Below are 20,348 nucleotides of genomic sequence, written 5' to 3'. Positions count from 1 at the left end.
CTATACCCATTGCCTTACCGTAATGGATGTAGCAGGTCTATTCTGTGCGATGTTGTATTCATTATCTCAATCAATTAGCTATACCCATTGCCTTACCGTAATGGATGTAGCAGGTCTATTCTGTGCGATGTTGTATTCAGTATCCCAATTAATAAGCTATATCCATTGCATTACCGTAATGGATGTAGCAGGTCTATTCTGTGCGACGTTGTATTCAGTATCCCAATTAATAAACTATACACATTGCCTTACCGTAATGGATGTAGCAGGTCTACTCTGTGCGATGTTGTATTCAGTATCCCAATTAATTAGCTTTATCCATTTCCTTACCGTAATGGATGTAGCAGGTCTATTATGTGCGCCGTTGTATTCAGTATCCCAATTAATAAACTATACCCATTGCCTTACCGTAATGGATGTAGCAGGTCTACTCTGTGCGATGTTGTATTCAGTATCCCAATTAATAAACTATACCCATTGCCTTACCGTAATGGATGGAGCAGGTCTATTCTGTGCGATGTTGTATTCAGTATCCAAATTAATTAGCTATACCCATTGCCTTACCGTAATTGATGTAGCAGGTCTATTCTGTGCGATGTTGCATTCGGTATCCCCATTAATTAGCTATACCCATTGCCTTACCGTAATGGATGTAGCAGGTCTATTATGTGCGATGTTGTATTCAGTATCCCAATTAATTAGCTATATCCATTACCTTACCGTAATGGATGTAGCAGGTCTATTCTGTGCGATGTTGTATTCAGTATCCCAATTAATTAGCTATATCCATTCCCTTACCGTAATGGATGTAGCAGGTCTATTCTGTGCGACGTTGTATTCAGTATCCCAATTAATAAACTATACCCATTGCCTTACCGTAATGGATGTAGCAGGTTGATTCGGTGCGATGTTGTATTCAGTATCCCAATTAATTAGCTATACCCATTGCCTTACCGTAATGGATGTAACAGGTCAAGTACTGTCCTGATAGTATTGTCAAACAATAGCAGTTCTCTTAAACCCTGAAACAATATCGGAATAATGAGAACAACATCGAATTAGTTCAATTAAAGCACGTAAAATCAACACTTTGAAATTATTCCGAATAGCATGCAAAGCGTTATAACACCTCCAATTTTAAAGTTATTGCATAAAATGGATCATTGTTTACAGACGATTGTGGATAGTGTTACTTCGTAGCGTAAAGGATAGAAGATTATGGATAGATAATCCAATATGGCGGATTATGCAAATGAGACAAATGACTGATGTTTTCCTTACATGATATTCAAATGTTATTACATGACAATCTTAGTATCCAAAATTTCGAAGGACCGAATGCCTGTGGGCTGATATGGGGCTGGGAAGCCCGAAATGCAGTTTGGAAGATACCCGGATGTAGTGCTATTCCTGCCCAGTATTATCCTCTTCAGCAAACTGAAGTTCCATGTTTGTGTATGCAAACGCCTGTTGCGTAAGAACATCTGTCTACGTTGTACGTTCGTCCGTATATATCGATATCCCACATGTGGAAGTAGCGTCCGTATATATCGATATCTCACATGTGGAATTAACGTCCGTATATTTATTGTTGATCGCCTCTGGTAGCGTCCTTATTTATCAATCCAATAGTCTGATCGTCAGTGGATCATTCCGTTCCGTCCATCCATCATTCCGTTTCGTCCGTCCATCAGTCTGTTTCTCAGAGTTACCGTGTATAGTATGTTTACTCCACACCAAGAACACAGCCGGTTTGAGTACAGTGGCGACTTGGCCTGTTGCTCCAAGTAAACCGATGTGTATCGCTCCTGTGGCTCCGTATCAATGCATTGATCTGAGAAGTGTGCGATCAACATTATATCATATATTACAATATGTAATCGATATATCGGCGTATAAACCTACTTCTGGTTTTATATAGCACACACATAACCACACACTCACAAATAAAATCACACACTTTACACTCACACTTCTTACTGTTTCCGATCACACGCACACGTTTGGCTCAGCTACAGGCCACGCGCATCCAACGTATCGATCGCCCCACCGCTTCCACCATCCTCCATCCCGTCACTGCCACCGAACTACTCGTCGATGGACCCGCCCGTACCGCAGCCGATCACCCCTATCTCAGCGCCAGCGGTAGACCAGCCGAGCTCAGATCGATATGGTGAGACTAGCGTTGTGGGTTCGGAGCTCCATATCTTCAGGGTAATGTCGAAACTAGGTTTAAATGTACAGATGTGTGGAACACGAGCACTTCCTACACCATGGATTTAATACCAGGCACATCGACTTGTTCCAGATCTAGGTAAGCTCCAAATTTTTTGACATGTTTTCTTGTTTTACCGTTTTTCTCATCTTTGGAATATCGAATATCTTCCAAGCACCAACCACCTTTCGCTCACTGAAAATGTGGATATATGCAAATACAACGCCTCTAAGGTCTACTAGAGACTGATGTCGTGTTTGGCCGAGCATTGACCGGCCGCCTGTGGTACCGTGTGTTTGGTGCCAGGTTGTGGCCCGGTAGAGATATTTTCTCGGGTGTGTCCAAGAGGTATGTATGGTGCCGAGAGCCGGGTACGTACCGTGGAACAGGAGGCGGTAGCGTCTTGTCACCAAACCTCGTTACATTATCATACCGGCCTATCGATCGCGCCTCCACAGCCCAACGCCACTCACACCGGAGAGAACGAGGATGGGGGCGACACAAACATCTTTCCAAATTCCCCACAGATACAGTCCCCTTATCCCCGTCCCCCAGGCTCAATTGTTTGTGAGTTCCATCCCTCCCCGTCCAGACGTCCCCCACATACCCGTTATACAAAACCTCCTTCGCGTGGCGCTTTATTATAATGTCCTTATATCACTCTACTTGCAGTGGCTAATATATATGTCGCCAATTCAAAATGGTGTCCCCGAGAGTTCAGCTTCCTCAGAGTGAGGACATGGTTTCGAGTATCAGCTGTACGTATATGTTGGGTCTAGTTTACAAAACAGTGTTTGTGGACAGTTTGCGTATGATGGATTTTTTTTAAGACACGTGACGATGTCCCCGCTGTCAAAACGGTACTGTTTTCATACATTATGTTGGCATCAGGTCATAGGGTCTGCTTGACGGGTTGACCACTCTGTGTTCGGTGGTCTAAAGGGCAGGTTGTTTTTATGTAGAAATGATTTTTTGATCTTAACCTGGAAATTATTAAAATGAAGTATTCCAAGTCACAGTATAACAGTGTTATATAGATTTGATGTTTCTGACTTGTGTCGGTATAACAGTGTTATATAGATTTGATGTTTCTGACTTGTGTCGGTATTACAGTGTTATATTGATTTGATGTTTCTGACTTGTGTCAGTATAACAGTGTTATATAGATTTGATGTTTCTGACTTGTGTCAGTATAACAGTGTTATATAGATTTGATGTTTCTGACTTGTGTCGGTATAACAGTGTTATATAGATTTGATGTTTCTGACTTGTGTCGGTATTACAGTGTTATATTGATTTGATGTTTCTGACTTGTGTCAGTATAACAGTGTTATATAGATTTGATGTTTCTGACTTGTGTCGGTATAACAGTGTTATATAGATTTGATGTTTCTGACTTGTGTCGGTATAACAGTGTTATATAGATTTGATGTTTCTGACTTGTGTCGGTATAACAGTGTTATATAGATTTGATGTTTCTGACTTGTGTCGGTATAACAGTGTTATATAGATTTGATGTTTCTGACTTGTGTCGGTATAACAGTGTTATATAGATTTGATGTTTCTGACTTGTGTCGGTATAACAGTGTTATATAGATTTGATGTTTCTGACTTGTGTCGGTATAACAGTGTTATATAGATTTGATGTTTCTGACTTGTGTCGGTATAACAGTGTTATATAGATTTGATGTTTCTGACTTGTGTCGGTATAACAGTGTTATATAGATTTGATGTTTCTGACTTGTGTCGGTATAACAGTGTTATATAGATTTGATGTTTCTGACTTGTGTCGGTATAACAGTGTTATATAGATTTGATGTTTCTGACTTGTGTCGGTATAACAGTGTTATATAGATTTGATGTTTCTGACTTGTGTCGGTATAACAGTGTTATATAGATTTGATGTTTCTGACTTGTGTCGGTATAACAGTGTTATATAGATTTGATGTTTCTGACTTGTGTCGGTATAACAGTGTTATATAGATTTGATGTTTCTGACTTGTGTCGGTATAACAGTGTTATATAGATTTGATGTTTCTGACTTGTGTCGGTATAACAGTGTTATATAGATTTGATGTTTCTGACTTGTGTCGGTATAACAGTGTTATATAGATTTGATGTTTCTGACTTGTGTCGGTATAACAGTGTTATATAGATTTGATGTTTCTGACTTGTGTCGGTATAACAGTGTTATATAGATTTGATGTTTCTGACTTGTGTCGGTATAACAGTGTTATATAGATTTGATGTTTCTGACTTGTGTCGGTATAACAGTGTTATATAGATTTGATGTTTCTGACTTGTGTCGGTATAACAGTGTTATATAGATTTGATGTTTCTGACTTGTGTCGGTATAACAGTGTTATATAGATTTGATGTTTCTGACTTGTGTCGGTATAACAGTGTTATATAGATTTGATGTTTCTGACTTGTGTCGGTATAACAGTGTTATATAGATTTGATGTTTCTGACTTGTGTCGGTATAACAGTGTTATATAGATTTGATGTTTCTGACTTGTGTCGGTATAACAGTGTTATATAGATTTGATGTTTCTGACTTGTGTCGGTATAACAGTGTTATATAGATTTGATGTTTCTGACTTGTGTCGGTATTACAGTGTTATATAGATTTAATGTTCATGACCTGTGTCGGTATAACAGTGTTATATAGATTTGATGTTTCTGGCTTGTGTCGGTATTACAGTGTTATATAGATTTAATGTTCCTGACTTGTGTCGGTATTACAGTGTTATATAGATTAGATGTTTCTGACTTGTGTCGGTATAACAGTGTTATATAGATTTAATGTTCCTGACTTGTGTCGGTATAACAGTGTTATATAGATTTGATGTTTCTGGCTTGTGTCGGTATTACAGTGTTATATAGATTTAATGTTCATGACCTGTGTCGGTATAACAGTGTTATATAGATTTGATGCTTCTGGCTTGTGTCGGTATTACAGTGTTATATAGATTAGATGTTTCTGACTTGTGTCGGTATGACAGTGTGATATAGATTTGATGTTTCTGACCTGTGTCGGTATAACAGTGTTATATATATTTGATGTTTCTGACCTGTGTCGGTATAACTGTGTTATATAGATACTTGTTATAAAGATTTAATGTTTTTCTCTTGTGTCAATAATGCTGTACCATTAGGTTTTTGGGGTGTATTAAGTTGCTGACCATTGTTCCACCTGCAATAACATTATGGTGCAGGTATTTAGCAGACTATATTAAAGTTGTACTAATGTCTTATAGTCACTAAGTCAGGTCCCTGTGTGTTAGATATAAAACCATTTGTTTTATTTTTGCTGAAGAAAGGGGCGTGCATCAGCTGTGTTTCAGACAATCAGTATTTGTTTAGACGTTTCATTGATTGAGGTGGCACCACCAGCAGTTACAAGTGATGTGTAGTTACACCTGGGTGGTATTATGTTTTATGATATTAATTGGATGGTATATAAGAGATGTATATTGATAACACTAAACGAACGCGATCCAACTAGTCGGTTGACAAATTGTGCTTTTATCAATCACTTTGCGCACCTGCGCACTCGCTCACATCCCTGCATCCGTTTGCCTTGTTGTCTAGTTTAAAAGTGCAGAATACGAACAAGCAAGAATGAGCCAAGATGTTCAATGGTATACATGATGTCGTCGCTGTACAGAGAGACTCGTCCTCAAAACACACGGATGCGACTGTTCGAAGCAAGTGAACACAAGATGGCGGCGAGCACGTGTTGTAGTAACAAATAAGGGTTGTTGCTGTTGAAGAATGGTATCACGTGTTTTTAATGTCCAACGGAAGGACTGGATACGATACTGGAAGACACAGCAATGCCATAGGTTGATGTGTTTATGATCGATTTCATAACTTGTGAAATGTAGGTCAGTCCTAATGGCCTTTTGAAACTCTAGACACCAGTTCTGATAGGAAACAGCAATGGCAATCATACAGCCTTGTTTTCAAAATGACCAGGGGGACCCCGAACAGCCCGGAGGTCCTTCTTATCGGGCTAATTATAACTGGCATTATTTCTAAACGTTGTAGTTTCGTTTTAAACATTTTGCTTGGGTAGCAAAAACGAAATGGATGTATATAATATCATTTGGTAATGAAAATCAATTAAATACGAAGAATATCTCACTAGTCCCACATCAATTTTCACGTTCAGCGGATGTACATTTTGTCAAAATGACAAATGACAGAATGGGTTACTCAAGCAAGTAGGGTTGTAAGTGTCTTCCCCAAATAGCATAACAGGTGGTAAACATATATCAATGGGATATTCTCTGTCGGTAGTCCGGTGTCATGGGAACCATTTTCATGAAAAGATTTTGGAGATATTTCACTGTACAGGGTTCGTGTCTTATCTGATATAGACGTCGGTAAGACCGCCATGTTTGTTTGTCTGCTGGGAGATTCACTTCCGGTATTTGTTTTTTCTTTTAAACTCGCTTTCATGACCTGACAGAGTGGGTTGTCTGTACTGTATTAGTGAACACACAATAATGGAGTTTTTAAAGGCTTGACTGACAACTACAAAGTGTTCTGGGCAAGTTGTTTTCCAAACATTTTGGCAAACAAGTTTGCGTATAGCCATACATACACACTACACTGAAATACAGCCTTTAAACGCTGGTTTCTATTTACCACATATATACAAAAATGGGAAGTCAGAAAAAATACATCAAAATAAGAACAAAGTACCGCAATTTCGATTTTTTTCTTAGCTATTTATCCAAACTTCCATCTTCGACAAAAATTAAAATCATCGACTAAGCTGAAAAGAAAGTGACGCAGACGAGTTTGTTTCATTATGGCCTTCACTCATCATCCCCCAATTAATGTTAAAATGGAAAAGCATCAGGAATTTTTAAAACTATAGCATTTGTCATTAGTTTGATCCAAGTAGGATTCGATGAGAATAATGCATACATTTGTTAACTTGCCCGAGGAACTTCAAAATCAAACGAAACACTAATCTGGTAATAAGTGTTTTAACTTAATCACATTAACAAAATTAATGCATGGCATTCTAAAGAAGCTCACACGTGGTGGAATTCCACATCAGAAAACGACCTTGTCGATTTCGCTATAAACAGCAACGTTTTGAGGCTATATGTCTGTTACCATAGTAATGTCTAGATCGGTGATTAGTGCTGTCCCCAGATTGTAGCAGCCGTGGAGCTTATTTCCGGTCAGAGATTGGACGCCATTGCTAGTCAAACACTGGACCATTTCCTAGCGAGGTTCAAGCTCGTCAATATCCGTTAAATGTTTTTACAGACTCCAGTTTCAAGGATCGTGGTCGTTGAAATGTTTTACAGATCGGTCAAGTCCACTTAACGATTTACATGTCGGTCAGGGTCTGTTTAATGTTTGACAGAATAGCCAGGGTACATTTCCAGCAACAGACACTTGGTAGGGCCAAACGTGAGGAGAGGTAAACACCCACTAGACATAATATCGTGCTAGCATCATTCCCAGGGATATATATTGTACAGACAGTCTACAACACACACAGCAATCATACTGTGTTGTTATAGGGGTTTATTACTGGTAACATACAGTTATTTCAATTCCAAAGATTTCCCACAGCTATTTCGCTTCGTTCCAGGGCTAATTTTAATATGCACGGTAATTGATAAAAGGTAAAGTCTTTCTTCTAGATTTTGCTTGTAATTGTGTGATGTTTATCATTTTGATCAAACAGGTATTCTTTGCTGACTGTTCCGCGGGTAAACTTGTGTTCATGCGTTATGTTGATCAAACTTGTGTTCATGGCCGGCCGTTATACGGATCAAACTTGTGTTCATGACCGACCGTTATGCGGATCGAACTTGTGTTCATGGCCGACCGTTATGCGGATCAAACTTGTGTTCATGGCCGACCGTTATGCAGATCAAACTTGTTTTCATGGCCGACCGTGATGCAGATCAAACTTGTGATCATGGCAGACCGTTATGCAGATCAAACTTGTGTTCATGACCGACCGTTATGCGGATCAAACTTGTGTTCATGGCCGGCCGTTATGTTGATCAAACTTGTGTTCATGACCGACCGTTATGCGGATCAAACTTGTGATCATGGCAGACCGTTATGCAGATCAAACTTGTGTTCATGGTCAACCGTTATGCAGATCAAACTTGTGTTCATGGTCGACCGTTATGCAGATCAAACTTGTGTTCATGGTCAACCGTTATGCAGATCAAACTTGTGTTCATGACCGACCGTTATGCGGATCGAGCTTGTGTTCATGGCCGACCGTTATGCGGATGAAACTTGCGTTCATGGCCGACCGTTATGAAGATCAAACTTGTGATCATGGCAGACCGTTATGCAGATCAAACTTGTGTTCATGGCTGGCTGTTTTGTTGATCAAGCATGCGTTCATAGCTGGCTGCTTTGTTGATCAAACTTGTGTTCATGACCGACCGGTATGCAGATCAAACTTGTTTTCATGGCCGACCGTTATGCAGATCAAACTTGCGTTCATGGCTGGCTGTTTTGTTGATCAAACTTGTGTTCATGGCCGACAGTTATGCAGATCAAACTTGTGTTCATGGCTGGCTGTTTTGTTGATCAAGCATGCGTTCATAGCTGGCTGTTTTGTTGATCAAACTTGTGTTCATGGCCGGCCGTTATGTTGATCAAACTTGTGTTCATGACCGACCGGTATGCAGATCAAACTTGTTTTCATGGCCGACCGTTATGCGGATCAAACTAGTGTTCATGGCCGACCGTTATGCGGATCAAACTGGTGTTCATGGCCGCCCGTTATGCGGATCAATCTTGTGTTAATGGCCGACCGGTATGCGGATCAAACTTGTGTTCATGGCCGACCGCTATGCAGATCAAACTTGTGTTCCTGGCTGGCTGTTTTGTTGAACAAACTTGTGTTCATGGCCGACCGTTATGCAGATCAAACTTGTGTTCTTGGCTGGCTGTTTTGTTGATCAAACTTGTGTTCATGACCGACCGTTATGCAGATCAAACTTGTTTTCATGGCCGACCGTTATGCGGATCAAACTTGTGATCATGGCCGACCGTTATACAGATCAAACTTGTGTTCATGGCCGACCGTTATGCAGATCAAACTTGTGCTCATGACCGACCGTTATACAGATCAAACTTGTGTTCATGGCCGACCGTTATGCAGATCAAACTTGTGCTCATGGCCGACCGTTATACAGATCAAACTTGTGTTCATGGCCGACCGTTATGCCGATCACACTTGTGTTCATGGCCGACCGTTATGCAAATCAAACTTGTGGTCATGGCCGACCGTTATGCAGATCAAACCTGTGGTCATGGCCGACCGTTATGCAGATCACACTTGTGTTCATGACTGGCTGTTTTGTTGATCAAACATGTGTTCATGGCTGGCTGTTTTGTTGATCAAGCATGCGTTCATAGCTGGCTGTTTTGTTGATCAAACTTGTGTTCATGACCGACCGTTATGCAGATCAAACTTGTGTTCATGGCCGACCGTTATCCGGATCAAACTTGTGATCATGGCCGACCGTTATGCAAATCAAACTTGTGGTCATGGCCGACCGTTATGCAGATCAAACCTGTGGTCATGGCCGACCGTTATGCAGATCACACTTGTGTTCATGACTGGCTGTTTTGTTGATCAAACATGTGTTCATGGCTGGCTGTTTTGTTGATCAAACATGCGTTCATAGCTGGCTGTTCTGTTGATCAAACATGCGTTCATAGCTGGCTGTTTTGACGATCAAACTTGTGTCATGGCCGACCGTTATGTTGATCAAACTTGTGTGCACAGCTGGCTGTTCTGTTGATCAAACTTGTGGTCATAGCTTGCTGTTCTGTTGATCAAACTTGTGATCATGGCTGTTGTGTTCATGGCTGTTGTGTTCATGGCCGACCGTTATGCGGATCAAACTTTTTACAGCTGACTGTTTTGTCGATCAAACTTGTGTTCATGACTGGCTGTTCTGTTAATCAAACTTGTGTTCATGGCTGGCTGTTCTGTTAATCAAACTTGTGTTCACATCTGGCTGTTCTGTTGATCAAACTTGTGTTCATAGCTAGCTGTTCTGCTGATGAAACTTTCTATCTTTCTTTGTTTGCATTTTGTTTTAATTTGATGGGTAACTCATGATATCCAACACAAAGAGATTAATAATTGTATAATATTTTGTTATCTAATTGATCAAACATACCTTTTGGCTATTCTGTTGACAAAGCATAATTTTTTATCAGTCTTCTTTTCTTGGCTGTTGCATAGATGATCAGATTTGTTTTCTTTGCTATTCTTTTGACCAAGAGTGTTTTCTTGGCTGTTCTGTCATTGCGTCTGTTTACTCTCATCGCCACTAGTGTTGATTAATTTGGAGATTTGGACCATGGATGGTGTAGGCAGTATCGACCTGACTAATTTCATCAATATGGCGTTCGCTGGATTCTGTATAACAGCCTGAAAACTACAGCAGCTCAAACGTATCTTACATAGCAAAATCGCATCCATGATATCACTTCAAGGATGTCTAGGCAAGAGTTAACTCTTTCAAATGTACATTTACTGTTTTATCTTGCACAGTGATATTTTAAACTATCGTACATATACCCACCTTTGCGTGTGTCAATGCACTGTTGCTGTTCATGATATTCTTCCATGACCATCCAAACAATTATCTTATTTTTCACAACAGTAAAGCACCTCATTATAACGACCTGTGGTATATTGCAAATTTTTCGAACAAGTGATTTTTTTAGCATATTTGATTCCGGATTGACGAGTATTCTGGATTGTAGGAGAACACCGAGTTTCCAGTATCTAATTTAATTTACACAAGCAATACGATATCTATCAGCAGTGATAGGGTGAGGACTAAAACTGTAACTTGGAAAGAAACCTGATGCTTTACACATAATCGTTTATCAATATTCACTCAGAAGACCACAAAAAGAGCCTAAGGGGGTTATGTTCGTGAGGATAGGAAGTAACAACATTTTTGTTGTATCAGGAGTTTGAAGGGGAGTAAATTTTACATTAGTTTCGTATCATGCTGTGAATGTAGTAAAGCTAGGCTTACTTTCGTATCTTGTTGAGAGGTGTTTGTTGAGATATGACAGAAGACTAATACAGTTTACATACAATTCCAAGATATTAAAAATGTTACAAGATAAATTGTTATTAATACCGTACCACAACGGTAGCAGTTTCAGGAGGAAGTGTTTTCTAATCTTCGACCCGGGGGCGGTGTTTTGATCCGGACGGTCGCCGCGGTTGGTGCTTAGTAAAAGCACGTCTGATGGGTCAAAACGAGGCCGATGAGATATATGTGAGCGCGGCGCTTACTTATAGTACACGTGATATTTCTTGACTGTGCTAATAGGTAACATGGTGTAGGTCATCGAATGCTGTAGTGAAAACACAACCAGCAGTTGTTATCAACGCTTTAGGAATGCGCCTATCTTCAGGAGCTTTAACAATAGGAGGGGTCGGATAGGATTTGATTATCTCATACGGACAGACATGCTATTTATAGTAGCAATATAGTTCCAAGGGGATTACCAATGCAAACTCTTTTTATAGTTGCGATGCATGCTGTGACACAGCTTTTAAACATAATAATGTGTTGTTACAAACAACGTCAAAAATAGAAATCAGTCCGTCACATGGGTTCTAGCTAGATCACGAGAAAAGCACATGTTGACCTAAGGATATAAGTTTTTATAAGAACAAGGTCAATTATTTTTCCTCTTTTTCTTTTTATACACATAAAGACCCCCTATGTAAATATATATATGTGGTATTTACATGCTAGGGTATTGTCTGAGATGTTTTGTATAACACGTGTCATTCTTAGGTACTGACGGAAGTGTGTTGTATCAGTGCTAAGGTACTAACGGAAGTGTGTTGTATCAGTGCTGAGGTACTAAATAAAGGGTGTTGTATCAGCGCTGAGGTACTGACGGAAGTGTGTTGATACTAACGAAAGTGTGCTGTATCATTGCTGAGGTAATAACGAAAGTGTGCTTTATCAGTGCTGAGGTACTAACGAAAGTGTGCTGTATCATTGCTGAGGTACTGACGGAAGTGAGTTGAACCAGTGCTGAGATAAAAACGGAAGTGTGTTGTATCAGTGCTGAGGTACTAACGGAAGTGTGTTGTACCAGTGCTGAGGTACTAACGGAAGTGTGTTGTATCAGTGCTGAGGTACTAACGGAAGTGTGTTGTATCAGTGCTGAGGTACGGACGGAAGTGTGTTGTATCATTGCTGGGGTACTTACGGAAGTGTGTTGTACAAGTGCTGAGGTACTAACGGAAGTGTGTTGTATCAGTGCTGAGGTACTAACGGAAGTGTGTTGTATCAGTGCTGAGGTACTAACGAAAGTGTGCTGTATCATTGCTGAGGTACTGACGGAAGTGTGTTGTACCAGTGCTGAGATACAAACGTAAGTGTGTTGTATCAGTGTTGAGGTACTAACGGAAGTGTGTTGTACCAGTGCTGAGGTACTTACGAAAGTGTGCTGTATCAGTGCTGAGCTACTAACGGAAGTGTGCTGTATCATTGCTGAGGTACTAACGTAAGTGTGTTGTATCAGCGCTGAGATACAAACGGAAGTTTGTTGTACCAGTGCTGAGGTACTTACGAAAGTGTGCTGTATCAGTGCTGAGTTACTAACGGAAGTGTGTTGTTTTAGTGATGAGGTACTAACGAAAGTGAGTTTTATAAGTGTTTAGGTACAAACGGAAGTGTTGTAGCGCTGTATTTGTGCTGAGGTACTTACCGAAGTGTGTTTAATGAGCGCTGAGATACTGATACAGGTGCTATTATTTTCGGTGCTATTTTTGCGGGTTGATTCGAAATCAAAGATTTGCACCCTGTTCTGTGATTCGACAAATTTCCAATCCCGTCAGATTTTTTTGAAACAAACGTCTTATGGCTGTCGCTAAATTAATCTAGTGAACATATTGTAATTATTTCAGTCAGTTAGAAATCTGAGATGACCACTTCCATCTCCAGTAAGCAGTTTTTGTGTAGATAGACAGGTGAGCGACATTGGCCGGTGGACCTCTTCTTTCCCAGAGCAACAGCGACAGCCAAACTGGCAATTGAGCATAATCAATTCACGAACATTGGAAGGTTAGTAATTGAGCTTAATTCTACATTCGTTTAGTATTGTTGTCCTTGTAAACCACTCATTATACGAAGGTTAACGAGATACTAGACAGCTATAGATTGAAGAGTTAAAACCTGCTCAAGGTCGTAAGGGACCACTGTTACAAACCACAAATGTGGCAATGACAATGACAATGACAATGACAATTGTTTTATTCTCATAAACAATACAGTGTAGAGAATACATATATACAAATGGGTGGCAATAATACATGGTGGAACAGGATGGACATTAGTATTGTAAATTAATTATGTCATTAATATTGGTAATAAATTTAGCCAATAATGTCAATTCATGTTGTGGTTCAGAATTGAACAATGCAAATCCATTAGAACCTCCCATTCTGAAAAAGACATGTCGGATATTAGCACGTCACCTTCTACAACTATAGATACATAACATTCACGCAAAACAACAAAATCACTTACATCTGGTACAATGGTATACTGTATTTGCGTTTTGCAGAGTTATCTTCTCTTGAGAGCAGGTATTGATTGTTACGTCATTGGTTCGTGTGAGAAAATTACGTCGTTTTCTCAAAAATTGATGACTTTACTCTCACAAACAAATGACGTAACAATCAATCCCTGCTCTCAAGAGAAGATAACTCTGCAATACGCAAAGAAGGAATACTGTATTTTTGAAAATGTCATTTTTCAAACTGTTCAGTATGTACAAATGCTTTCTCCTTTAAGTGAGATAATCATTTTTAAATTCATTAAAGTAGATACTTGTTTATCAATTGAAAATAGTTTAAGAAAAGAAAGAAAACAGTTATAAAATAAATGCTTGAAATAAATGATATGCTTATCAGTACAAATGTAGTAGCATTCATTCCTCGCGTGTACCCTCCCTTCAGAGTGCTGGCAACCGTCTCAGTTTCATAGAGGAATTAAATGTTTTCTGAAGCTTAAATATTTGGCAGAATGTGATACGGAATATTTTCCATTTGTAATAACTTTAGTTTCTGACAAATTGAGTAAAAATACCAACGAGTGTTCTGTTGAAATGATATACAACATGGTTTTTAAGTTCGGGATTGTGATGCAATATGAATTTGTTTAAGTGAGTCTCAAGTGGTATGGATTGAGCAGTAGTACACAGATACCTGGGAGAAGCCCTACCAGATTTCAAAGGTATGCGCTACAGTTTATTGGGTAGATATGGGGTACGTGTAGTGCGATCTGACTCGCTGAACCGGGGAGGTTACTTCCCTTAATACGTTTGCGCTAGTCGTCCGGTAGGGGGATTCACCACGTCCATCCAGACTAGCCATGACAGGACATGGCATTTGATCTATTGATGTGCCATATTGCTATGCTGCAGAGAATATATTTGAGCCATTATTTTCTGGATATTTAGCATAGGTATACTAAATACATGTACACGATAGTGAACATTTTACATGATAGGATAGCTTACTTACACTCTTTGTATTAAGTATTTAAGTAAATACGTACAACCTGGTCAAATATTTATCATTCGGAATGGTATGAATTCGTTGCAAGAATTTATCAAATGAACTTGACGATAATATCTTGATCTGTTAACAATATTTCATTAGCTTTTTCAAAAATGCATCAGTTTTCAAAAGAAAACGTAAATAAAAGGGACGTGAACTGCAATACAACCTTGTCGCCACCTGTGACCGTCAATGTAGTCACGTGGTGTAGTGTTTTGCTTCAATATATCTAAATAGTCGACATCTGTTCAGCAAATAAAAGTGAGTAGTTTGATCAATGTATATATGTCATGCCTTATAGCGGGTAATAAATCGACTTATGGTGTCGGTGGGCATTTGTTCGTATTAAGGGTGTATATTACCTAAAAATTACTCTCATCTTCTTTACGAAAGAGTTCATGCGAAATTATAAATGGTGATTTGAATCTGTTAAATGGACGGTGACATATTCTTATTGTAAAGAAGTATNGGGGGCAATACATGTGTTAGGGGGGGGGAGTAAAAAAAAACCAGACAAAGCAAGAGTTGGAAGACACACTTAAAAATAGCACATGCACTCTGGTATTCGTTTTCCCTTCTGGAGAGAAAATTATATGTTTTCTGAGTTCGGTTAATTTGCCGAAGCTCCATACAATATTAGTGGACAACCAGGTCCGCATTGCCTTTTTATTTTACAACCCTCCCTTGAAATTTCCATTGTTTATCTATGTACAAAATTACCAATCATTTCTGTTTTAACGACTTCCAAGTAAAAATCCAGACTTAAAACCCAACACTCTTTAAATACACCAATGTAGGTCGTGTGATGCCATCTTCAAAGATGTGCGCTACATCCATGTATTTACCCCGTATTTCATCTGTGAAATCAGGGATTATAGATTAGGTCGTTCGTAAATATTGCCGAAAGCGATGAACTGCACGGTATTAGAGCACATAGTAAAATACGATCTACGTCTATGGGGATTTTTATTTTGTGGCGTTTTTTTTTATTTTAAGTTCCTTTTCCATGTTTAATTCATTGAAGTTTTTATTATAAGTTTCTCTTTATAATCCACAGGTGTTTTGTCGATACGTGTGTCGGTTATTTTGTATTTGTTACTCTATCTTAGTGTCAGTGTTATCTGTAATACTGCAGGCAACTGATGTTTATTGCGTCATTAAATGCTAGGAAATATCTTTCCGGTAACCAGAAACTCGACAATATTTTACGTTTTACCGAATGGTGAATTGCATCGCTCAGGTATTCCTTGTTACCAGATCACCTACCTGATAAAACAATAGAAATACCTACAACATGTTTACATGTAAAACCGATACTTATTACAGATTCTGTGCGGGAAACGTGGCCGGGAAAAATATGTAAAATGTTCAGTTATCTTATGCGTGTATTTGTTTCAAATGGATTTTAACCATTGATCACGACCCATACTACCAAAATACCCACAGAAAGATGTTTCTGTTGTCACCGTTAAGTATACAAAGTTCTTGTTTTAAACAGTCCACTACGTTGTACAGCTCATGGTACATGAAGGATAACAACGAGGCAGTGAAGCTGACTAGACCTGAAACATGGCACCCGCTGAATCTGTGTGGTCGAATAGGACGAAATGTATGGAATCTCAATAATACCGAAAATGTGTCGATCCGAGTAATTCAACGCGACCACACACGGTCGTACTCCTCCTCCTCAAGGCTTATTTACATATTTATTTCATATCTGAGGGCAATATGTGTGCGTATGGCTAAAAACTGTTTATAGTAATTTGTAGAGTAGATGTAATGTTTTTTAATAAAAACGAATATGAAAATTTCATAAAATCAACAAGTCCGCGCTAACGAGGATATGCATTAATTAGCTAGTGTTATTGGAATTTATGATTGAATCATGTAATAGTTATGTGATATTACATGATTTAATTCGTATTGAACAAATTGAATTTTAACGAAGATGCGGTATCACATATATTGGTTATGCTCTTGAACACGAATTGTGTAGCCAAACTTTACCCGCCAGTACACCCAGCTGTACAATTGGATAGCACCCTGTTGGGAACTGACCTTGCTAACAGAATAATGCAACAGATAATATGCGACTGCATGGGTCGCATGGCTAGCAACGTAATATTTAAGGAATGAAATTTAATTTTCAACATTCTATTTATGCATGGGACTATGCAAAGTAGAGAGAGCAGCGTGTTTTCGCGGGAAAATGTCAAACGTCCGCTTGGGGTCCTAGCAACAGCATGATAACAAAACAAACAAAAAGTAGTTACATTTTCAAAATTAAATTCGTGTAATTTATACAAGTCGTTAATTATTATCAAGTACCTTACACGTCTTATTTTTACTTTAAAATCAAGCTAATCATGTTTAATGTTAATCATATTCGCATAACAAAACTACACCAAGGGCGGTTTCACGGCGGACGTCTACCAAGTACGCCCTGTGCTACGGCATTGTAGTGTATATGTCAAAGACTAAAGAATGTAAATATTTTTGTATGTTATTAATAAAACGTCACATTGTGTTCAATTTTGACGTCACAATCGGTACAATAGATGTGATGTCTTAGAATTCAAAATAAATTCGTTCGAAACTTGTTTGATGGTCAGAAAAATAATGTTATTGTTATTATTCAATGATAAAACTCTATGCAAAAATCACTAAATGAGATCTCATTAAGGACCCGATATTGATGGTATAAGTACTCGCTAAATATATCCGACTTACTTTCAGTGATAACAGAATTATAACAAAATGATTGGCTAAAACCATCCCGTAATACTTGAACAGTGAAAGCCGCTGCTCACTACTGCTCAGCATCCTCTACGACATACAGGTATAATAACCGATAATTACTACAGACGATCTTGTTAGCTTAGTCGTCCTCGACGTCAAAGAGGAGGTGAACGCGTTACTTAACTATCGACTACTTTGTACTTGCAATGCTCCTTACATTTATAGATTATCTTTGCATTCCACCTAGTGTAACCCCGAGCTAATTTTCAATCATGTAAGGTCCGCTCACATAGCGCAGTTATTGATTACATGGCGCTCATGCGCGCGAACATATAACCATAGCCCCAGGAATAACTACTCGATAATGCAAATCCAATAATAATCGAAGTTATATTGTCGAGTGTGTATCGGTTAGCTGTCAATGATTACAGAAGCTAATGGCCGTAGGATAGGGTGTGCAGCTAGAACAGATATCACGGCAACTGAAGCGAGGGCGTGCGACAGACAGAGGCCCCAGTCTACTCGTATTTCAAAACAAGCACATACAGCTGCCGACACACTTAACAAGAAACCCCTCCCCGCCAAGCACTCCCCAACCAAGCATCCCCGCCAAGCACTCCCCAACCAAGTACCCCCATCAAGCACCCCACCGAACTGCAAATTGTAGACCTATTAAAGATAAGAAATTTTGTTTCAGTAGATGGCAATGTATTTTCGTTTTTATTGTGACGTCATGTTTGTGACGTCCTCATTTCAAATTTAAGCCCCAAATAAGTGACCCATTGGTCCTTTACATTTCCCCGGCAACATATTTAAACCTACATAAAACACACAGAAGATATGGAGTGAAGTACTATAACGTTTGTTCAAATTAATGACCTTCAACTACTTTGAAGGTCACAGAGATCAAATTCATGATATCAGATACATATGTATATTGCAGAAACCTGCAAGCGAAGATGTTGTCAGAGGCCATGTAAACCAGCATTGCGTTCATACCGGTGTTTGAATGATTTAAAATTCATCGTGTCAGGAGATAAGGTATCCATATTTTGTTGACAGTTATGTTTTCCTGAGAGAGAAAAAAATGGTAAATTAATATCAGGAATACTTAATGCGAAAAACAGATATTGTTGACAATAAACAATAAATTGAAGGAATGGAAGCCAACGTTATGTCTTTGTTGCCTGATAAAAGATCCCTATCCCCTATCATCTGTTTGAGGAATCATAAAAGGCCTTTAGTTCTGATTACATCTTCTTTGACATCCATCATGGAATTCCCAAGTACTAAGTAGGCTTGAAACCGATGGGTCAAAAGACCAAAGGTAATAAAGAACTTGAACGTGCCTCAATCTGTAGGATTTGAAAATACAAAAGGACATACGTGGGATTTTACAATTATTGATCAAAGGTAGAGTCCATGAACTGTAAAGTCTTACTGTAATCAGTAGCAATAGCGCCGAGAATGACAAGGTTATATTTATACTACTTATTGTCATACTGCCGAGATACACCGAGAATAACAAGGTTATATATATATTACTTATTCTCGTAATGCCGAGAATAACAAGGTTATACTTATATTACTTATTGTCATAATGCCGAGATACACCGATAATAACAAGGTTATATATATATTACTTATTCTCGTAATGCCGAGAATAACAAGGTTATATTTATATCACTTATTCTCGTAATGCCGAGAATAACAAAGTTATATTTACATAACTTATACTACTTGCATCGAGACCAGTGTTGTATGATAACAAGGCTGTACTGTATAAACATGCTTTACATGTACAAGAGAAATGGTGGAAGGATAGCCATGCAGGTATGATTGATTATTGTTTGTAGTTGATGCATTCATGAAATAAAAAAAATGCTAAATCGTTTTGCTCGTATTTGCCGTGTCCAAGTTATATATATAAATTTGATGCGAAAGTAGTCGATAAATTAAGTCCCTGTATCGGTTGCCTGGGGGAGATGAATCTCATTGAGAAAATCCCATCGACAAAGCTACAGACAATGGTTATCTGTAATAGGAATTAACTCACATATGGACTTATCGGTTATATAATTGTGACTACCTCATTATAACACTCTGATTTATCGGTTATATAATTGTTACTACCTCATTATAACACTCTGCTTTATCGGTTATATAATTGTGACTACCTCATTATAACACTCTGATTTCATATCACCGAATCGATCTAGCGCAGAATTAGTTAATGATAAAGCCCAAGGTATGAAATAGCGTCGAGTGTGTGGTAGCCATTGATGACTGGCGTCAGAGGTTAAGGTACGCGGTTATTGATTACATCACGTGCACAGATACATGACTATTCATTACGTCATTTGTGAAGTGGATTTTGAGAATATCTGTAAAAACATTTTTCATGATTTTGTTTTCTGTGACCTGATGTTATTTTATCATCTGAGTTATCTAAATAAAATCTGTAATAATTTGCTATTTTTTCTCCAAATCATTGATGCCGTGTGTTTATCGCCGAGGTGATCGATGCTGAGTCTGTATGTCTGATGCAGACCTATACATCTGTACTTCATTTTCAATGCTGAGACGAGCAAGATATTTCTTCTTTAAGATTGTAAAAAAATAATTTTATCTAAAGTATTGATGTTGAAGAGCCTCCCTACACTCCCACTCCCCCGGAACCCTCCCCGGTCCGGACCCCCCTCTCTCACACACACACACTAACTCCCCCGGTCCGGACCCCCTCTCTCTCACACACACACACTAACTCCC

The 20,348-nt window shown here is 38.8% G+C and overlaps 1 protein-coding gene across 6 annotated transcripts in view; it reads left to right on the top strand.

Annotated features, from left to right (window-relative positions):
* Positions 1-2,180: 2,180 nt before the first annotated feature.
* LOC110458020 (potassium voltage-gated channel protein Shaw-like) overlaps positions 2,181-20,348 on the top strand; it is a 154,543-nt gene continuing 136,375 nt past the window's right edge. For all 6 annotated transcript variants that reach the window (XM_021509557.1, XM_021509561.1, XM_021509558.1 and 3 more), the window contains exon 1: positions 2,181-2,314. The gene's annotated coding sequence lies outside the window, so the exon portion shown is untranslated. The remainder of the gene's footprint in view (positions 2,315-20,348) is intronic.

The sequence above is a fragment of the Mizuhopecten yessoensis genome, unplaced genomic scaffold (assembly GCF_002113885.1).
Source record: "Mizuhopecten yessoensis strain PY_sf001 unplaced genomic scaffold, ASM211388v2 scaffold9399, whole genome shotgun sequence".
NCBI classification, from domain to species: domain Eukaryota; kingdom Metazoa; phylum Mollusca; class Bivalvia; order Pectinida; family Pectinidae; genus Mizuhopecten; species Mizuhopecten yessoensis.
The sequence above is the reverse complement of the archived record's forward strand: the minus strand, read 5'-3'. Positions and strand labels throughout refer to the sequence as shown.